The following is a 21,167-nucleotide window of genomic DNA, read 5'->3' on the forward strand; positions in this document are numbered from 1 at the left end:
CAGTGAGACAGTTTAAAGTTCATATCCTCGACATGTGTCTGTAGCAGTTTCTACTACATGAATCATAGTACATGGTAATAAAATCCCTATTAGTGGCTTGTTTGAGAAGAAATCTTGCTGGCTATGCGTGATGTATGTTATTATTATTATTTTTATTATTATTATTATTGTTGTTGTTATTTTAATCATGTTAGGTTCTACAACAAAGAGCAAAACATAACACTGTAATAAGGAGTATAGATTGTGAAATATTAGGACTTCATTAGCATAGGAGCAGCAGGTTGGAAAACCAAAGTGCAAGATGTTATAAGGAGCAAGTCCAGTGTGCTTTTCTCATTGAAAGAGAAGCCATGTAAGATGTCCCAACAAATATAACAATGAGCAGGCTGAGGAATCTGAATTTTGATTACAGTAATTGTCATGGTGCAAAGTATGCAGGGTATATAATTAATATAATTTGTACCATTAATTGAACTGTAACTGGGACATAGTTCCAGTTATGCTATAGGGCCTATTTTTCCCCCATACTTTTCAGATGAGACATAGTAGAGTTTGAAGTATTTCTATATAGTCTGAATTATGGAGACTGATTGACATTGTGTTCTTTATCACATTGATAGGAAAGTTTCATTTTTATGTGTTTTTTGTAACATTTCCTGTTAATATATTTCAAATGAAAGTCATATTCACTAATTAAATAATTAATTGTGTTATTGATTAATTCAGTCATTCATTTATTGATTTTAATAGTTTACCTTTTTCATCTGCTGTCTGCCACAATCCTCCTTTCCTGTTACGTATTTGAGGAATGGACACGTCCTTCACGGTGTTCCGCTGAATTTGCACTGCTGGTCACAGGGATGAGGATGAAGACCTCAAGGATCAGGCTCAGGACATAACAAGGGAATGTGCAGAAAAAACAATAATACATGACAGGCAAACACAAAAAACAAGAAACCCTGACAGGTTGCTGAAATAAAACCTGCTAAGTGGCACAAAAATCCCAGGGAGCACTTTATTTATAATATCCTTGACACAACTGTGCAACAGACAAAAAATAATAACCATATATCGCAAAAAATAACTAAATTATATAAGAAATACAAATACAAATACCAAAATATATTTAAGTCATTTTTTGTTCTATTTTTTGTTTTTGTTGTTGTCAACAAAAGAGATTTACTTTTACAACACTACTGGAAATGTTTAAAAAATGTAAACAAAATCTTGGGGGAATTATAACAAGATTTTGTGAATTAATATATAAGCTCTGAAAAATAACATGAGACAAACAAAGCAAACAAATTGATGACGTTTTTTAAATAAGCAACGCTAACATCTTAATCATCCATTGCATGTTTTTTTCAGACATTGGAGAAGTACACTGATACATTTTTATTATTATTTTGTGTTGTAATAACACAAAATTTGATTTCTTACGTGTGGTGCATGATGTAGTGGTAGAGCTCACGAGCCATATAAGCAGGCTAGGCCCTTAACACAGCCGTCATGGGTTCGAGTCCTGACCCCAGAGACGTATGCTGCATGTCTTCTCCCTAGATTTCTCTTTAGGGTTTTGCATTTATTGTCATTAGCTTATTTGTTTTATGACATAAAATGAAAAAAAAAGATGTGTGTGAATTTCTAAGTTACAGTTAAACTATTCATAGTAATTAAGGTTTTCATTTGCCAGTAATATACAAATATACAAAGATTTCTTCATAAACACCACAATTCTGTGTCTTTGCTCTAATCCGAGAAATACTTTTCCACATGTTGATTTTTCTTTTTCTAATATCTCGATTAAGTGGATGAAAATAGTTCTTTAACATTCTATACAAACACTGCGGCATTTAATAATTTGTGTTTGTGCTTTGTGGTATGCTTGCAGGATTTTGCTGCTGTCTTCACTAACATGAAAAGCGAAATAAAGCAGAATGAAATCAGTGACCACTCGTATATTGCATAATTTAACTTTAATTTAACTGTTCAAATGTCACATCATAACTTCAAATCCATACAGGCTTAAACATATACATGTGTCCATACTAACATAGAAAAAAGTCCCTTACAAATTCCAACATGGCCACATGCTTTTGTAGCCATCAAATAGCTTCTGGTATCATTATTGGCAGCTTTAAGACAGGTACAAAAATGTTCAATAGGGTTGAGGTCAAGGCTTTAGAAAGGCCACGGCAGAAAGTTATTATTAGCCTGCGTTATCCATCCATGTGTGTTTGGGATCATTATTATTGCATTGGAACAAACAATTGTGATTAAATTTCAACCATTTGACCCAGACTTTCACAGACATAAGGAAAATTGATTAGGAACAATACAGGAACCACCAAGGCTAAAGCTTGATCTGAACTAGAGACTGCTGGAACACCAGTGTCACTGTCCAATGTAAAGCGAGTCTTGTATTCCTAGCTATGTTACATGAACAACATTTACAACTAAAGCCAGAAATGTGGCAGGTTGACATATAGGGCATAGGAAATACTGCATAATTACGCAAAGTTTGAAGACTAATGAAGAAAGAGGACTACCTCCAATTCTTCAACTTTTCCCGGTAACAAAAAAACACACCATGATGGGATTAAATGACTCTAGATCTGTCACGCTGGTCATGAAATCCTTTGACTATTGTTAAAGAATCTGAAGGACATCAAAGCCTCCCTGCTGGACCCCATTCAGTTTGTTTACTAGGTAAACAGGTCCACAGATGATGCAGTGAACTTGTGACTACACTTCATCCTGCACCAATTTGACCACCCGTGGACATATGCCAGGATCTTGTTTGTTAAACTTCTGAAGTTCACAGATGACACCACTATCATTGGTCTGATCCAGGACAATGACAAGTCTGCATACCGACAGGAGGTGGATCAGCTGGTCCACTGGTACGGTCAGAACCACCTGGAGCTTAACCCGCTCAAGACAGTGGATATGATGGTGGACTTCTGGAGAACATCTCCCACACCGCCAACCCTCCCCGTTCTCAACAACACTGTGTCTACTGTGGATAACTCCCGGTTCCTAGGAACCACCCTTTCTCAAGAAGAAGGTCTAGCAGACACTGTCCTTCATGTGGCAACTCAAGAAATTCAACCTTCCACAGGATGTGGTGTTCATCTCTTTCACTGTCATCATTCATTCTGTCCTGTGTTCATTCATCTCTGTGTGGTTTGGCTCATCCAAAGCTTTCCCTCCAGCTTGTACAGGTTTAGGGTCAGGAAAAGGGCAGCTAACATCTTTGCAGATCCCACACACCCTGCACGCAAACTGTTTACCTTCAGATTAGTGCTGCAAAAACCAGCCACCACAGAGACAGTTTTTTTTTTCTGCAGGCTGACCATATGATGAACACTTGACCGTCAGAGTGCCCTGATTGAAACAGTGCATTTGCACTTCCCCTCTGTAAAAGCACTGTATATATACATAATTTTTAAAAATAGTTTTATTTCTATTTGCCTTTTTATGTATTTAGATTTAAAATGTCTTCAATGAGATCAAAGTCAAATTCCTGTACAGTTTAAACACATTTGGTTTTCTAACAGAACAATGATTCCAGATATCTATAAAAACTGTTTCTGGAAGGGATATGGCTGATTAACCAAAAGCTTCTAGAAAGGACTAGCCAAAGCCATGGTATAAACCAAAATGTATGGACTTAAAATTTTTATTTAGGACAGGAAAGCAGCTAGTGTGATTGTGGAGTGGTCCAAATGTAGCTATAGTTATTGCAGGAGCCTGTTGATAGCTGCCAGGAATGTGTATTTTTTGCAACTCACTAATAAAGGTGTATGTTTATATTTAAGCATGTGTGTATATTTTTGACCTGGTAAAGATAACAAAAACTTAAAACAAAAAAAACACTGACCATGTTTGCTTAAAAATCATTCCACCCTGTGAAAAAACTGGTCTAAAAATGATTAAAACACCCAAATTAGTATGCCATTAATGCCCATGATGAGTCTATTTAAACATCTGAGCAGAAGTATGAATATAGATGACAGGTGAAACATATTGAAAAACTAAAATGAATGCATGCTGCATGTTGGAGAGGCCATTTGGGAGATTTAGAAGCACTCTTGTTGTGTCACTTGGGCCCGGTGTATAGGCTGAAAAAATATAATAAAGAAAAACAAAAAATAATTCTCTTCGTTAATCTGTTGACATGTAAACATTTTACTGTCTTAAAAAGCAAGTGGACTGATTTTGAATGTAAAACTATAAAAGATCCTGTTAGTGGTTTGAGTGGGATTAGGGTGACATGGATATCTCACAGGCCACACAAACATACAGATGTGAAAAAATAAGTAATGTTAAATGCTGGGACAGGGCTGAGATAGATTAAATCCCTCATGCATTTGCAAAACACCAAACCCTCTCAGATAGACGGATAGCTGATTCATCGTTTAGCGGCTTCTTTTCCTCTTTGGATGTAATGTGAGAGACAAAGGCATGGAATAGGGTTGGACAGCAGACATTTCTAAGCCATAGGGGTTCAATGCCCCAAGCCTCATTCAGTGACCATGACACAATGTGCCTCCTGCAGTTTGAGCGGACGCCATGGAATAATACTAGACCAGGGAAAAGCTGCAGAACCACAGGGGTTGACTGATGTGACACAAAATGGCTGAGTGGAGGGAGGCCGTGGCATGAAATGACATTTGTCAGAGAGACACTAGCTAGCTTTGTGGGGGGTCAAAGTGGGGAACTCCTCAAGAAGAAGAATTACAGTAAAGAAATAAGATAGAATCCTGTTTTAACACAGACTGTGCTTGATTGTGATAATGTAATAATGCCTGACTGGTAAGATGTTTTCACATTAATGAAATAGAGCAAATTATTATATAGCTTGATTCTCACTGAACACATTCGTACATTTATAACTGTTTTTATGTTTCACTAAATAAAACATAAATACCTCATTTTTTGGGAGCTAAAGTGGTTTAATGTGAATGTCTTAATTGCGTCAAAACAAACTGTACAGACTTGTCGCATCATCCCTTTTTTTACATCACATTCCTAAGTATCTGCTAGCAGCGCATACCTCTTCAGGGTGCCTAACCTAGCTGCTCCTAACGTGACACAGTGCCATGGAACCAAATGAGACAGAGAGACACTGCCCACCCTTGGGGGGTCCAGCAGAGCTGGGTTTCCCCATGGAGCTGGTATGCAGCCCACTGAGTTTCCCATGACCATTCATTTTGGAAGAGTTTGGAATCATGATGTTTCTGAAGGCCAGGCACAATAAACATGAAAAAGCAGATTCATAAATGTTGTTCAGTGCTTCAGAGCTTTTAGAAGTCACTGTTTATTTGATTGTTTTATGTTTATTGGACTAAGGTATATTACCAACTATTTAAACTGATCTAGACCCAGAAAATTGATTGTGTTTTTATTATCTTCACTTTCCTCTCACCTTGAATCAAACTGAGGAAGGTGCTTTCTTTCTGTTTTTGATAACTGTTATTTTTCTTTTCATTTTCACATTTCTAAACTTTTTACTTAAAATTGGTGCATTCTTCTACTTTCTGTCCTACAGGTGAATGTGATTCATTTGGGACAAAGAAAACAGTACCTCTACTAAGACTACAATCTAAGACAGAGACTCCTCACAATTCTAAGCATCCGGTAAGGACTTCACACACTGCAGCTTTCATCAGGATGTTTTATTGGTTCTTTTTCTGCCAGAAATTACTGAACTTTCAGGCTGTTGTGTTGTACTGTGAGTTTGTCTCTTCATGTCTTTACTAGAGTAATGAGGGATGATTGTGGTTCAATAAGAAGAGTAATATCTTGCCATCTTTAAGTTTTGGGTTTGAGTCCAGCTGCCAAATTCGGATGTGTTCCTGTCCAAGGCACTTCACCCAAAGTTGTTGACCTGTGTTTTGGTGGATGATGTTGTGAGTACACTTGGGTGATTGTGTTTGGCCGGGGGGGGGGGGGGGGGGGGGGGGGGGGGGGGGGGGGGGGGGGGGGGGGGGGGCTTTGAGTGGTCAGTATGATATAAATTCAGCCCAATTACTAGAGTGTGCTTTACATGACGTCACTGTGATTTTCTTAGAGTTAATCGTATAAATAGCAATAGACAACCATCATAATCATGTAAAAATAAACTGACAAATATGAATAGCCAACAGAGCATTGGTTCAAATAATTAAAGCTGTGGCTCATAATGTGTTTTTGGAAACAGAGATGTCCTTTTCTGATCATTCAAACCACAGAGATTTGCACAGAGATTGTTTTGTGTAGTTTTTCATGTCAGAACTTATATGAAAGCAAAACGGTTTAAAACATTTACTGAATTCTGCAAGTTGCATAACAAATGTTCTGTTGGATTTGTTATGACTGAATTGAGCACAGTGATGGCCATGCCTTGCTTCTTTGGCCTTTCATTTTTCTCAGGATAAAGTGTCAGCAGACTGATGTTTAATCTCACTGCAGTCCTGACTACTTATTGGCTGCTGAGTGTTGCCATGAAAAGTTCATTAGCTTGAAATATTTCAACACGGATTTGCCTTAAAGGCACTCATACACCATCACACCACGCCCTTGGTAACTAAACCAGCGGGATAACCAATGAAAATGCTTCCTGCAAATAACAGCAGCCAAAATGCTTCTCAATAGGTTTGCTTGCTCACCCAATGGAACTACCAGGTTTTAAAAGCTGCATGTCAAAATTCTGGCTGAAATGACACAATTTACATATTCCCTTTTTTTGGTTAATGTTCTATGAACGAGAAATATGAACATGATATTACGACAGATTTTAAAGATGATTCTAGACTAAATGACTGTTAGGCCAACCCGCACATATTTAACACAGTAACTGTAAAAAAGCATGTTTTGACAAGCAGCTAAATTAACAAAATATTAATCTGCATCAAATACACTCTGTATGTAAACTTAATATAAATCATCACTAAATGATCAACCATGGCCATCCTCATAATCAATATAACAAACCACAGCCATTCACATCATTTGCACAAGTTTTTCATGGAGGCCGCTGACCTGCGTGTCACACAACACTGGACTTAGGCTGAGAAACTGAGCACTTCACTACTAATCAGAACCTTTGATTCTGGCTTATCTGGTCAACTTTACTAATTGTTCTTTTAACCTCCAATTTTCTCAGTTGTGTTGCTGTTTAAGTGAGAATTGAAGTGGGTCAATATATTCTGCAGTTTATGTCATTATTCATCTTTAATTAACAGAAACTGGTCCATATTATTATAAAAAAAATCTCTAATAAAAAATAAAATGCATCCTCTAAACTTCACTCTCCAAGCAGATGAAACCATCACAAAACATCCAGATACGTGTCTCAGTGTTTCAGGAAGTTGAAGTATAAAAGCAAAACCTCTGGTTAAATTTGTATACTCATTCCAACAGCACATAGAATTATACATATAGTTCGACGATTGCTTGCGATGAGCACTTGACTTGCAGTAGTTCATCTTGGAAGGCTGAGGACACTTCTAAATACATCCTGAAAAGCAACCTGCAGTTTTTTTCATTATGGTTTTTCTGTAATTACACCAGAAGTTAGCCACATAAAAAGAACTACAACCATCTTGAAAAGGGCCACCATAACATCATATGTACACATTTAAAATTGACATACCAACATGTATGCTTGCTTGTACACCTTGCAACAGTGTCGCTGCACATGGACATCATGACAAAGATCACTTCTTGTTCCTATTTGCTCACCACATCTAACACTCGGTTTGCTGAATTAACAGAAGGGAAATTTAGCTTCTGATCCTCCTTAACTGTAGCAATTAGAACAACTCTGCTTTCACAGTTAAACAAAATGTGAGACTGGACCCAGAATGAGCAAAACAATTACTTACAGTTCTGGGGGACAGAATGACCAAATTAAATTATCCACGTACATTAAATGATAAACAAAAAGGTTACCCACCAAACAACCAGTCTTCAATTTCATTAACTTGACAGAAACATCTACCGAATACAAATAAAAAAGGACACCTTGCCTGACTCCTTCAGATACAGAAAGAGGTCCTATAGTTCCCAGTGAGTACCATTAATGTTAAATGGAAGCATAAAATAACAGCACTGTATGTATTTCTGTCTGTTCTATTTACTTACAATTTCCTTCAAGGTGAAGATCAGCTTATTTATGCTTACTTATAAAACCAACCTGATTATCAGTTGTCGTTATGTTGTCTTGAGATTTTTCTAAAATAATTCTTTCAAACACTTTAGGACAAGGCAATTGATCTATAATTATCAGTGCTAGATATCTCCCAAGGCTTGGTCTTTCACTACTGGCACTAAAAGAACTAACATGGTAGACAAGGTAGAAACCATAAGTAACTTCAAGTGGCATACTTCAGGTACTCTGCTGATATTTGATCCAGACCACATGTTGTATTTAGAGGCATCTTCTGAATAGCAGGACATCCTTCCTCAGGTCGAATAATCATATCACCAACAACAAGAAAAGAAAATGCAGCTTATTTATATTTTCTGAACTTTTTGTTATAGCTTTGAGACCATCTGACTGTAGAATCACACCTTCTCTGAACATCTCCCTGGTGGATGTTTTTTATATAACATAATAGATTTTTGATTTCTGGTTTACAGTATTTCTTTGATTTACTCAAGAGGGATCAAAACGAGTGTGACACATAAACAGGAATATACATTCTTATCAGACTGCCATTTAAACAGAGTCTTTAATATCTGTATATGTTTTCATATATTTGTTCCAAATTCATATACTTTAAGTTGTTGGACTGAAAGTTTAGAAGGATAAATGGAAAGATGGAATGGTGTATCTACCTCCTTTTTTTTAGGGTTTCATGTTTATCATCTTTACTTTTAGTTTATTATTATTAAAACTACTAATAATAACAATAATATTATAAAAAATATTTGAAAACATGGTGGATGTTATAACAGCTCTGCCTGGTGGTTGTGAGCACATCTAATTTGTGTTGCTTGTTTCCTTTAATTATCTATAAAATAAACGCTAAATTATTACTTAAACTTGCTTTAAACACTAAAATCAGTGTTTAATCTTGAATGCCTGTCTACAGTTGACACAATACAGTAAACCCCCTTTTAGACAATAAGTGTGTAAGGGTATAATAGCTTGCCATCAATACATAAATTTGTAATAAAATGTTGGCCATACCTTTTAAATGATTTCAATGTTTCCTGTTTAAAGGGCGGTATTGCTGTAAATTATTGCTAGACGGTAGCTAAAAATGACACTGAAGGTTTGACAACCATCCCTAAAAACAATAAATGTGGCTTCTGTGGATGCATAGTGTGTGTGTGTGTGTGTGTGTGTGTGTGTGTGTGTGTGTGTGTGTGTGTGTGTGTGTGTGTGTGTGTGTGTTTGTGTGTGTGTGCGTGTGTGTGTGTGTGTGTGAGACAGTGAGCTTGTAGTTTACATGCAATTCACCTGTGCATGTGGATTTTTCCTTGTTTCATTTTAACGCTCCATAATACCAGTATATTTCCATGTCTATAGTGAATAAGCTTCTCTGCACACAGGACACACTTAGATATATACAGTGGGTAGATACAATGCATATGTGTTTATCAGTATCCCCTCTGCTGCTTATTTACTATCTCTGTGACAGACTGTACAAGTATCTGAAGATAAACTAGGACAAACCTCTGTAGACTTTGTTATATTTCAAACTCTCTGGTGTGAAGAACCCAAGGTGTCTTCCACATCCTAACCCAGCTTTCCTTCTAGTCTTTTAGGAAAAACAACAAAAAACATTAAGTGTGTCCTAGACAGTAAAGTGGATAATATGCAGACTTCCTACTTATTTACTTCGGAGTACTGTATATAAATAGGAGCAGTAATAGCTTGCTGCTTACTCTATAATTAGGAGCTAAATGTAGCTGTTCCTGTCATCATTTAATCTTTCTATTAAACAACAAAAACTAAACATTTTTAAATACAAATTTTTGCACTCATTGTGGCTGTCTCCATAGCACCTGACAACATGCAAGAAAAACTAACTGGATTAAAAACAGCCAAATCAGTGTAGTACGAGCACAAGTTTTCCATGTGTCTGTAAAGTTTTAGACTAAATGGCCAGGAAGGTATGATTTTAGTTTTCTTTGTTTGTTTTGCACTTGTGGTTTTGGAAAGACTTTGGGTTATTTCAACTATTTAAAGCTGAACTATTTGAAGTTGAGGCTTCTCTTTCAGACTGCGCAACTGCTTCCATATGAACATAAGAGGTTTTGTAAACATGATAAATCTGTGGCATCTCACATAAATGCAATGGTCTGCTGTTCATTACTCTATTGCTTTTTACTCTGACATCAGCTAAAAAGTTTTTGTTTATTCTTTTTTTTTTCTTTCTGAACTTAAAGCTATCCAGAAGCTTTCGTTAAATTGTTTTTCAAGTTTTCTCAACAGGGAGAAGCAAAATCTGGAATTGCACAGGTGACATTTGGTATTCACAGCAAACCTCTGCAGACTTCCACTCAGAAATTCTATTCTTGTTACTGCAGGCATTTTACTTACTTCCCAGTTTCTCTCTTGCTGACTTGTTTAATTTTTCCTACCAATTGACTATGAAGGATTTTGTGCCCATGTGACCACAGTTTTTTTGTCATTCTTTCAATTCTTTCTGCTTTTATACACATATGGTCTGATCTTACATTTCAACTCAGTTTGTCCCTTGTAATGATTTGGTTGACAATATTTTGAAGCAAAAATAACGAGTATATATTTTGTTGATATTAACCAATTTAGACCTAAATGCAGGTTATTCTTTGACCTGACCCTTGCCATATTTTAGTTGTTTAAGGTTTTTTTAAAACTGGATTTCCTCCAGATTTAGAGACACCTGACAGAGGAAGCATAAACCATGTTTAAGACGCAGGTCTTAGCAGCATGATCTCTGAAATTAAAGGGCACCAGACCCTCGGCTACAGGCCACACAATCCTCTACTGATTACAGTGAGAGCTTGTTTTTATTGGCTGTTGCCAATCATTGTCTCATATGTGTAGCACTCCATTAGTTGTTCTTTATCACCACCTTTCATTAACATTTGAATGGGCAGATTTTCTAAGGACTGCCATAATAGGGGTAGAGCTCAAAGTCCTGTCAACAGACCTTCTTTTTGTGTTTTTAAAATGATGCTGAGCCGGTGGAGGTATATGCATATGGTCAGAATTAATGATGGACAGATATTAGTTTTTCTAAACCAGATTCTGGTTTTATAAAAATCAGGACAACTGGTTACTGATATTCCAGAATATATTCTTGTTATATATATATTTTGTTTTATTTCAGCCATTCTTTGGTCATAAAGTAAACACACCCATCAATGTGTGTAAAGATCTGGCTCCAAAGGAGAGATACCTCCCAGTTCAGATGATAATGTCAGACCTTCGTGCTCGGAGATTTTCTGCTGTCTGCAGCACATAAAAAATGTTGCCTCGTTGATCCTTTTTTGTGGTCTGCTGGGATATTATTGGGTGAAATATTTTAATTATAGACTTCACAAATGTTAAACATTGGCTTAATATGTCAGCAAGCTAATATACTGACCTTCCTTTTGTCAGAGTAACCTAAAGAATGTGTAAAAAATAGCTTTAGAAATGTATGTAATTTTAAAGGGAATTACAACTGTGAATATTCTAATTTCTTGCCATTCTATATGGGCCATGGCTATTGGTCATTTACTCCATTTCTCATCACTTCTTTTGAGGCCAGCCAGCATTTATACTGGCACTTTATTTAGACATAAAAATAAATTATGATTAAATATCAATTTTGAAATTGACAAAAAATAGTATTATTTTATCATGAAGATTGTGAATGTAAAACAATGAATTCCTGTTTCCAGCCAAGGGGAGGGCTTTTAGTGCAAAATTCCCAGAGTTGCGACAAAACAGGACTACAAGAAGCGGTCCTTATCCCAGTTAGCTGGCAGAGCTGAGATCCCAAGCAGAAATAACAAGACTATTTCTTGCAGCATATTCCAAAAAAGGTGGATGAATATTGTTTAATATTCCAATGGGATCAAAGGCCTTTGCCGAAACCAGAAAAAAAATGTTCATCTAGGCTAGGAAAAGGGTAAACCCGATCTCTGAAGGCAACAGAAAATCCTTCAGGACCCTCTGTGTATTCCTAAACACATCTCTCTGATTCGTTATTACAAACGTAAAACAGGACCACAAAACCATAATTTTCTGCATCTAAAGATCCAGGTTATTGTGACATGATAGGAAACAACACAAAGTAGTGCATTATTGTGACATGATAGGAAACTACGGCTTTGACGTTTTTATCTGACAAGTACTTTGTAGAACCACTTTTGTTCAGTCAGATTTATCAGAGATATAACCAGAAATATATTACACATGCCAAATTTCTGTGTTAGATTTATCACTGGACTTGTACTGGGTCATTGTCATACATGTATATGCTTTGATCTAAAACATTCTGTTGTAGCTCAGTCTATGCTTAGGGTCACTGTCCTGCTGGAAGGTGAACCTCTGAATCAGTCTTAAGTTTTCTACACTCTCTAAAACCAGTTTCACACTGTGATTATCAGCTGTCACAAAATCTTTCATTGTGGATGAATTGTACTACAACAAATATCCAGTAGTGTCAGAAATACTGAGGGAAAATCATGCAGTGTGACTGCTGCTGTGGCAGATGACTGATTTTTGTCGTTTTTTCCAGCCATGAGCTCATCCATCTGTCTCCACTCCCTCATTCTTTTCTTCTTTTTTTTGAGTATGGCTCTAATAATATGTGCATTAGAACAAAATATTTGCTGTCCAGTTATTGCTGGACCGATGTCTGCTGGACAATTCAAACATGATTTAGTAATGAATCATTCTGCAGTGTAACAGGAGTTATTGCTAGAATTGTTAATATTCAGCTTGTATAGTATGTACCGGGTTCAAAGGTTTTCTTTCAAGATTGTCCCGTATTTGCTCCATTCAGGTTCCCATTTATTCTGAACAGTTTCTCTGTCTGGATAAACAAAAGCCTCCCCTCATAATAATGCTGCCAGCACTATGTTTTACTGTTGGAATGCTGTGTTAGCATGGTGTGCTTTGTTTTTTTGTTTTTTATTTTGCAGTGATTTTGTATGTAGGCTAAAAAGTAAAATTCTTGGATCATCTAACCAGAGCAGGTTCTTCCACATGTTCACTGTGTCCCATATGTGGCTTGTGGCAAAGTGCAAACAGGACCTGTTATGGCTTCCTTTCAACAATACTCATATATACAGGCCTCGTTTTTGGAGTGCATAAGAAATAATCCTGTCAGCGGACTCTCTGCCTTGACTTGTGGATCTCTGCATCTTCTCCAGCGAAACCATAGGGCTCTTGGCTGCTTCTCTAATTAATCTTCTTGGTTACGGTGCATGTGTTGGTATATTTGCAGCTGGTTAATTCTCTTTCCATTTCCAGAACATTGATTGATCAGAGCTCTGTGAGATATTTAAAACTTGGGATGTTGTTGTAGAACCTAATAGTGCTTTAAACCTTTCCAGAACCTTCTCCCTGACCTGTCTGCTGTTTCTCATGGTCTCCGTGAGGCTGTTTGCTCACAAATGTTCTCTAAGAAACCTCTAAGGCCTTCACAGAACAGCTGCATTTGTACTTTATATGAATTCTGAAGGCAATGGCTGGCCCTGGATTGTATTTAGGGACAGAAGAATAAACGGGGCTTAGTATATATGCACATCACACTTTTGTTTTTGTAAAAAATGCCGAAAATCATTTATCAACCACCTTGTGTTTACCTGTCACATAAAACTCCAGTAAAATATATTCATGTTTTCTTGGTTGTACCAAAACATTTACACAGTCTGCAACTTTCTTTGTGACAAATTTTAAATGCATCAAAGGGGCATGAATACTTTAGCAAGGCATTGTATATTTTTTCTCAGTTTCTGTCCTGAACCTTGTCTAAAACAGTACAGCTGTGACTGGAAGAGTAACTTCTATGTTAAACATCACACATTTGAATGGCTGGGCTTTTTTTCATATCTTCTATGTTTAACGGAGATCAATTAACAAACGATGTTGCTTTTTATCATTAAACTGGTTTATTTTACCTGCAGTTTGTCTGAACTGAGAGCAGCAACGAAAGGCTGACGTTTTGGAAAAGCTGCATCTTATATACACACGGATGGGCAGGAATGATAGTGGGTGCCGTAGGATAACTTTATCTCAGCATGGCGGTGAGTTGCAAGAGAGTGAAATGCCTGGGGAGAGGAGGATTATGGATTGAAAGAGGGGTGTGATGTTGAAACTGCACACTAAGAGAGAAGACACCTGAGCCAGATAGAAAAATCACACACGTACAAAAGCTGCTTTACTTCTTGTATTAACAAATACGTACAAATATACCTCTTACTATGAGACACATGCATAATTAAATACACAAGCTCTCTCTCAGAACCCTCTTCGATCCAGGTCCCCACTGGGTCTGTATCTCTTTTAAGCAGAGCAGAGAAGAGCGCTGTGTTGACCCACTCTTTTGTCTCTGTTTTCTCTGTTTTGCTTCATCTTTTCTTCATTCTTATCCACCGGCTTTTGTCTGACTAAATGTTGTTCCATTTGCAAACCAGTTACCATAGCAAAACACAGCTACACAGAGCACAAGCAGCGTGATTACACATCTCGTCTTTGTTCTCAACTCAAACATCACTTTCGGTGCACTATGAACTGTGTGTTACAGAAAATAAACCGAAAAACAGCAACAATTAAAAGATGATTCCTCGCTTGTGGAGGGCATTTTGTGCAGGCTGTGTTAGTATGATGCAGGAGAAGGAGAGATACCCTGCAGTAAGAATGTCAGACCCTTCTTTTACCCTTCTGTCGCAGTCATGTAGATCCCTGAACCTCATAATGTGTCAACTGTGCAGTGATGATAGTTTCACACTAGGTTACAACATTTGTATTTATTTTAACTAAGAATGGTTACTTCTTCACTGGACAATGATTGGATATTGGGGTTATCTAATTTCTTGTGGATAAACACCTTTATGAAGGTCTCAAGGAGATCTTGGAGCACTTGAGAACTTTGAAACTCCAACACTACACTTTAAATCTAAATCAGGACAACCTGTAAATATTAAGATACCAGCTAGCCAAACTAGTCCTCTGAAGCCTCCATTCTGAAGCTGCACTTACATCCATGCTGTGCATCAATCACAGCAAGTTCCACTTATCTGGAGCGGCTCACTGTCTCATTGGGATCAACTAAACTTGCATAGATTTACTGTATTTACAGCTGCAAATGCATTTGAATAATAATGAGTGTATTTAATAAATGTCCACATCTCAAAGAAGGCTGCTGGGAAAATGGGTCAGAATTTGAGTGGCCCACAATGATCATAACTATGGTAACTGGTGTAACCAAGATAAATATATAAATAAAAAGCTATGCAAGCAATTTTATAAGATGCTTATGTCTTATAACATCATAACATTGCATTTCCCTTACTGCTGATAAGTCATTGGTTGATAGGTACCAAGCATAAGATCCTGTATATTGTTATATATAATTATAATCTCTTTTTACATTTTATGTATTTTAGATGAAACTACAAACTCTAAAAGTGTCAGATAATGTCAAATATTTCATATTGAAATGTTAGTGTTGCAAACTTGCTCAAACCACTATTATTACCACTAAGATTATTTAATTAGCCTTTAAATTAAGAGGAACATATTTGTATAAACCAATAATAAAAGAGGAATTAATGCTGAGGAAATAAAAATTTGCTTTTGTTTTATGCAGCATATTAATTGCATGTTTTGAAATTTTTGATGTTTTCATTAGAGTTCAACAGATAAGTTATTTTTTTATAGCTTTTAATACTATGCTAAAAATGACTGGAAGGCTGGTGATCGTCAGGTGTTCATCATGTTTGGACCAATGTCTAAAAGTCGGCCACTGAGAAGCACCTATACAAAGAAAGGTTGAGTAGGGAGGTGAAATGCAGTCTAGATATAAGTGAAACGCAAACTGGAATCTTTTTGAGAGTTGGCCTTGACACAAAAAGGTCAGTGGAGCTTTTCCTCTTCCTGGGTCTGTTTTCTAATTCTCTGTGTGATCACATGCTGAGACGCCATCTTCTTTCTTTCATTTCTCCCTCTCTTTCACACACACACTGTTCTTTTAATCAAAGAATTGCTCCCAGTAGTGTCTCAAATTCTAAGGCTGGTCGAAAAGCGATTTAAATCACATCAGTGTGTTCAAGACATGGCCTTTTCGGAAGGACCCGAAGGACGCAGCAGTCACAATGCTCCGTCAATGTCAATTTTCGCTTCTCAACGTCATATGTCAAACAGAATCGAAGGACACACACAGTTATTCACATACCAGCACTCACGGTTTGTTCAGTCAGAAAGAAATCTAAAATTTTTTGCATGCTTTTACACAAAGGACTTGCTCTTGCATAATCACAAATAGTGAAGGTAGTACAGCCACATTATAACACCACTCAGATACAGCAAACAGGTCTGTGTGCAAAGCCCACAACTGTTAGCAACATGTCATCTTACTGCCAGTCCTTCCACAATCCTGAACCATCTGAGGCACCACTAGAGAATTTAACCCAGAATTGCTCTGAGGTTTGCCAACTCAAAGAAAAGAAAATCTGTTCAAAATGTCTACAAATGCTTTTTCTTGCAAAAGCTGACAGCCAGTCTCTGAACTCTTTGAGATTCTTAGAAACAATATTCAAACTTGGCATTCTGAGATACTGCTAAAATTAGGCCCATGTGCCTTGTTAAAGATACAACTGCATGAAAGCCACTGAATGTGAAAAAGAAAAGACCGAGTAGAATAACTGTTTTACTGGTTGTTGTCATCATAAAATGCAAAATAGTGGCAAACAATAAAACAACTGTTTTAGTTATATCTCTACAAATTACAGCAAAAGTCATCTATCAAGATTTTACAAGCAGGGAAATAAACCAATATGCTACAGCTAAGCAAAAATAATACTTTAACAAGAAAACAGAATGGAATACTAGAATCCTCTAGGTTGAACTACATATGTTTCCTCCAAACAGACTAATTAGTGTTGTTTTTACTGACTACAACATAAGTATTGCATCCCTCATTCAGCTTCTAATATTACTGTAACCTTTTAGCAGAGCCTAATTGCCTAAGGACATCTTGTGAGCATCTATCAGATGCCAGGGACTTTCCAAAAACATCAGCACCTTCGTCCCTTCCTGTAAGATTGCTGATATGTAGGCACAGAAATTGAATAATTGTAACCTGATAAGCATGCCATATATATCTTCTTATACTCATGGAAAATGCATGCTGTTAGGCACTAATCATGAAGAAAGGTCTCAGCAACTGCACTAAATCTCAAGAAATAAAATAAAAAGTTGACTAAAGTTGCAGCTAACAGAGAATACATTGTACTTACAGAACTGTAAGTAGGACTTCAGGCCAAAGTCAAATGTTTCTTCATATTATGATTGGTAACTGGGTCGTGCTCCCAGTTTTTGGTTGGTGCCACCATAGCAAGAGAGCAACCTAATAAGCTTGAGTCCATGGGAGAAGCTAAATTTATTCAGTTTCTGTTCCAGGCTGAGATGGTTTAGAAAGCTGCCACAGTAGGAGATTTTCAAGCAGCCCCCTCCTGCGCTACTTCAAATACTGCAACCGTCAAATGGCTTGGCTTGGGATTCATTATATCACACAGGAGGATAGACCTCTATTCCTCATCGATATTCAAGTCAATTTAATCCAATTTTTCCACTGTCCTAATTCTTGTAGGCCCTTAATGATGGGCTACTGCTCCTGGTTAGAGAACAAAAAAGGTCTGGAGGTAAAACAAAACTGTCTTTTTTGGAATTTTGAGCTTGCAAAATTCAATAAAGAAAAGTCATTACTTGCCTGAAATGTATTTATCGATTTATTTACCTTTCTGATATGCATACTTTATTAGCAAAAAAATAACACATGTATTTGTATTATTTGTGTGTCTGCTGCAGGATATAGTACAGCAGGAATACATCTAAGCTTACTCCATGTAGAAATCAAAAGCAAAATAGGATGAAGACAACAAGCTTTAGACAGAATAACTTTAAAGAAAGATTTGAATTTACAAAAACACATACAATAAACCAAATGCAGTAATATGAAAACTATGAGGAATAAAAGAGTTCCACATAAATATCATATTGCAGAGCATTATGTAGGGGACGGTGTTAATGGCGTTGTGAACTTGTAGTTGGGAATGCTTTGTCCAAGAATCTCAAAGGCCCATTGCACCATTAACAAGTTTCTTTGTTTTTTTGAGTTGGACAATTTTCCTGTTTGGTTTTAATGTTAATATTCTGTTTGCTCTTATCTGAGCTGTGACTGAAAGCCGGGGTCAAACCTATTGTGTCTGGATCACTTGCTTAAGTGAAATGTAGACTGCGGGGCACTGCAACCTCACAGTTTCTGTTGACCCGGTACACGTCAGATTTCCACAACAATTTGGGAGCAAGTTTGCTGGATAGGAAACTGAGATCAAGAAATGGCCAACAATTGTTTTGCACGGGGTGGGGTAAAGAAAATCACCTCTACTTTTCGGCTCAGCTCTCTCTTCACCACAATGGACCAGCACAGTGCCCCCATTACTGCGGCAGCCGCACCGATCCGTCTGTCGATCTCCCGCTCCATTCTTCCCTCACTCGTGAACAAGACCCCGAGATACTTAAACTCCTCCACTTGAGGCAGGAACTCCCCACCAACCTGAAGAGGACAGGCCACCCTTTTCCGTTCGAGTACCATGGCCTCGGACTTGGAGGAGCTGATCTTCATCCCAGCCGCTTCACACTCGGCGGCGAACAGCCCCAGTGCATGCTGTAGGTCTTGGCTAGAGGGGGCCAGCAGGACCACGTCATCTGCAAAAAGAACAGACGAAATCCTCTGGTCCCCAAACCAGACCCCCTCTGGCCCTTGGCTGCGCCTAGAAATCCTGTCCATAAATGTTATGAACAGGACCGGTGACAAAGGGCAGCCCTGCTAGAGTCCAACATGCACTGGGAACAGGTCCGACTTAGTGCCGGCAATGCGGACCAAACTCCTGCTCCGCTCGTACAGAGTCCGGATAGCCCCTAGTAAAGGGCCCCCGATTCCATACTCCTGGAGTACCCCCCACAGGGCATCACGAGGGACACAGTCGAATGCCTTCTCCAGGTCCAAAAAACACATGTGTACCGGTTGGGTAAACTCCCATGAACCCTCGAGCACCCTGTAGGGTGTAGAGCTGGTCCAGTGTTCCACGGCCGGGACGAAAACAACACTGCTCCTCCTGAAGCCGGGGTTCGACTATCGGCCGGACTCTCCTCTCCAATACCCTGGCGTAGCCCTTACCAGGGAGGCTGAGGAGGACATGAACAGTCAGGATAAAATGTTCACTTTCTGCATTATACAATCATGTGAAAAATTAGGACCCCCTATAAACATCAGTTTGTTTTTCTTTTTCTTATAGATATTTCAAATCAATTTAAAAAATACAGAAAATCAAGGTAATATAAATAAACAAGACTAAACATATATTTTAAAACGTTCTGTAAAATTTCATTAAAATTAAAGATAAGAAAAAATAATAGGAAACCTCCGTTTATTCCTACTTAAAAGGACTAAAATTCCACAAATGCTTATTACATGAGCTGCATAATTAGAACACCATTAGAACATCGTTCCTCAGCATTCTGAAAGAGGTTTGCCCTAACATTTAGTGTATGTCCCCCTGACTGTTGAAGTGATGGTGAACACTACTGTGAGATCTAAAGCGCTGTCTGAAGCCTTTAGAAAATTGTAGCAGCTTATGATTTTTCTAAAGGATTTAAAGAGGTCTCAAAAGAATTTGAAATCTTTCATTTCATTATACGGAAAATAATCTACAAGTGGAGAACATTCCCAGTTCTGACTATCTCAGCAGGTTTTAACCATAAATATACCACAAGTTGCTATAAGAAGTACTACAGATACACTAAATGTTATCACTGTACTTACAGCACACTCCTGTTACTGTTGGAACTGCGTGCATTTATAGCCAAAAGGACAGTGCACAAGTTTAACTCTTTATTGAGGTGTGCCAGGCAGAAACCTATGCTCTAAGAAATACATCAAAAGCCAGAATAAATTTGGCCAGAGAGAATGTAGACAGAGACCAGAACATCGGGAATAATGTTCCTTGGAGAGATGAGTCTAAACTTTGGGTACCATAACAGAGGACATCTTTGGCACAAACGAAATTACAGTATTTCGGGAAAAAAGAAACTCAACCAAGTGTGACCACAGATTTAGAAATGTTTAACATGAATTCTGCCATGTATCTTTATCATGTATCTTCTTTTAGATTTGAAGAGAAACAGGAATAAGTCAAAAACTATTTCCGTCATGGGAGAAGAGGTGGATGTGGTGGAGGAGTATAAATACCTCGGTGTTCACCTGGACAACAGACTAGAGTGGAGATGCAACTGTGAAGCCATCTATAAGAAGGGACAGAGCAGACTGTACTTCTTGAGGAAGCTTAGGTCATTCGGTGTTTGCAGCAAAATGCTGCATATCTTCTATAAGTCTGTTGTGGAGAGTGTGATCTCTTCTGCCATCATCTGCTGGGGTAGCAGCATCAGAACCAGGGACTTAAAAAAGCTCAACAAGCTGATAAAGAAGGCTGGTTCTGTTCTGGGGACTCCTCTGGAATCTCTGGAGATCATTGTGCAAAGAAGAATTCTTCATAAAATGAAGAACATTATGGAGAACCCTAAACATCCTCTTCATGAGACTGTCCTACAACAACAGAGTGTCTTCAGTCAGAGGCTTCTTCAGATGTGCTGTAAGACAGAGCGCTACAGGAGATCCTTTCTGCCCACAGCAATCAGTATTTACAAATTACACAGGACAGACTAGAGCAGGATTGAAAAAGAATTAAACTGATTAGGGCAAGAATTTTCACACAATAATAAAGACTGTTTACTCAGCTTTGATTGGACATGGAGTCAGATGAGTCAGTCTCTGCATATGGAATTTTGTGTCTTAAAATGAATGTGGTGTGGTTGAGAAAACAGAGACAAACAAAACAATGATTTTGAACAAAACTGTAAAGTTCATAATGAGCTCTTAAGCATCTAAAATGTGCTCTATCAGGGG

The 21,167-nt window shown here is 37.7% G+C and overlaps 1 long non-coding RNA gene across 1 annotated transcript in view; it reads right to left on the reverse strand.

Moving 5' to 3' along the window:
- LOC124869058 overlaps positions 1-17,553 on the reverse strand; it is a 56,632-nt gene extending 39,079 nt beyond the window's left edge. Inside the window, exons 1-2 of the long non-coding RNA XR_007038470.1 lie at positions 17,440-17,553; positions 756-848 (exon numbers count right to left, since the gene is read on the reverse strand). This is a non-coding gene — a long non-coding RNA (uncharacterized LOC124869058). The remainder of the gene's footprint in view (positions 1-755; positions 849-17,439) is intronic.
- Positions 17,554-21,167: the final 3,614 nt, after the last annotated feature.

This window comes from Girardinichthys multiradiatus, chromosome 5 (assembly GCF_021462225.1).
Source record: "Girardinichthys multiradiatus isolate DD_20200921_A chromosome 5, DD_fGirMul_XY1, whole genome shotgun sequence".
In the NCBI taxonomy this organism is placed as follows: Eukaryota; Metazoa; Chordata; class Actinopteri; order Cyprinodontiformes; family Goodeidae; genus Girardinichthys; species Girardinichthys multiradiatus.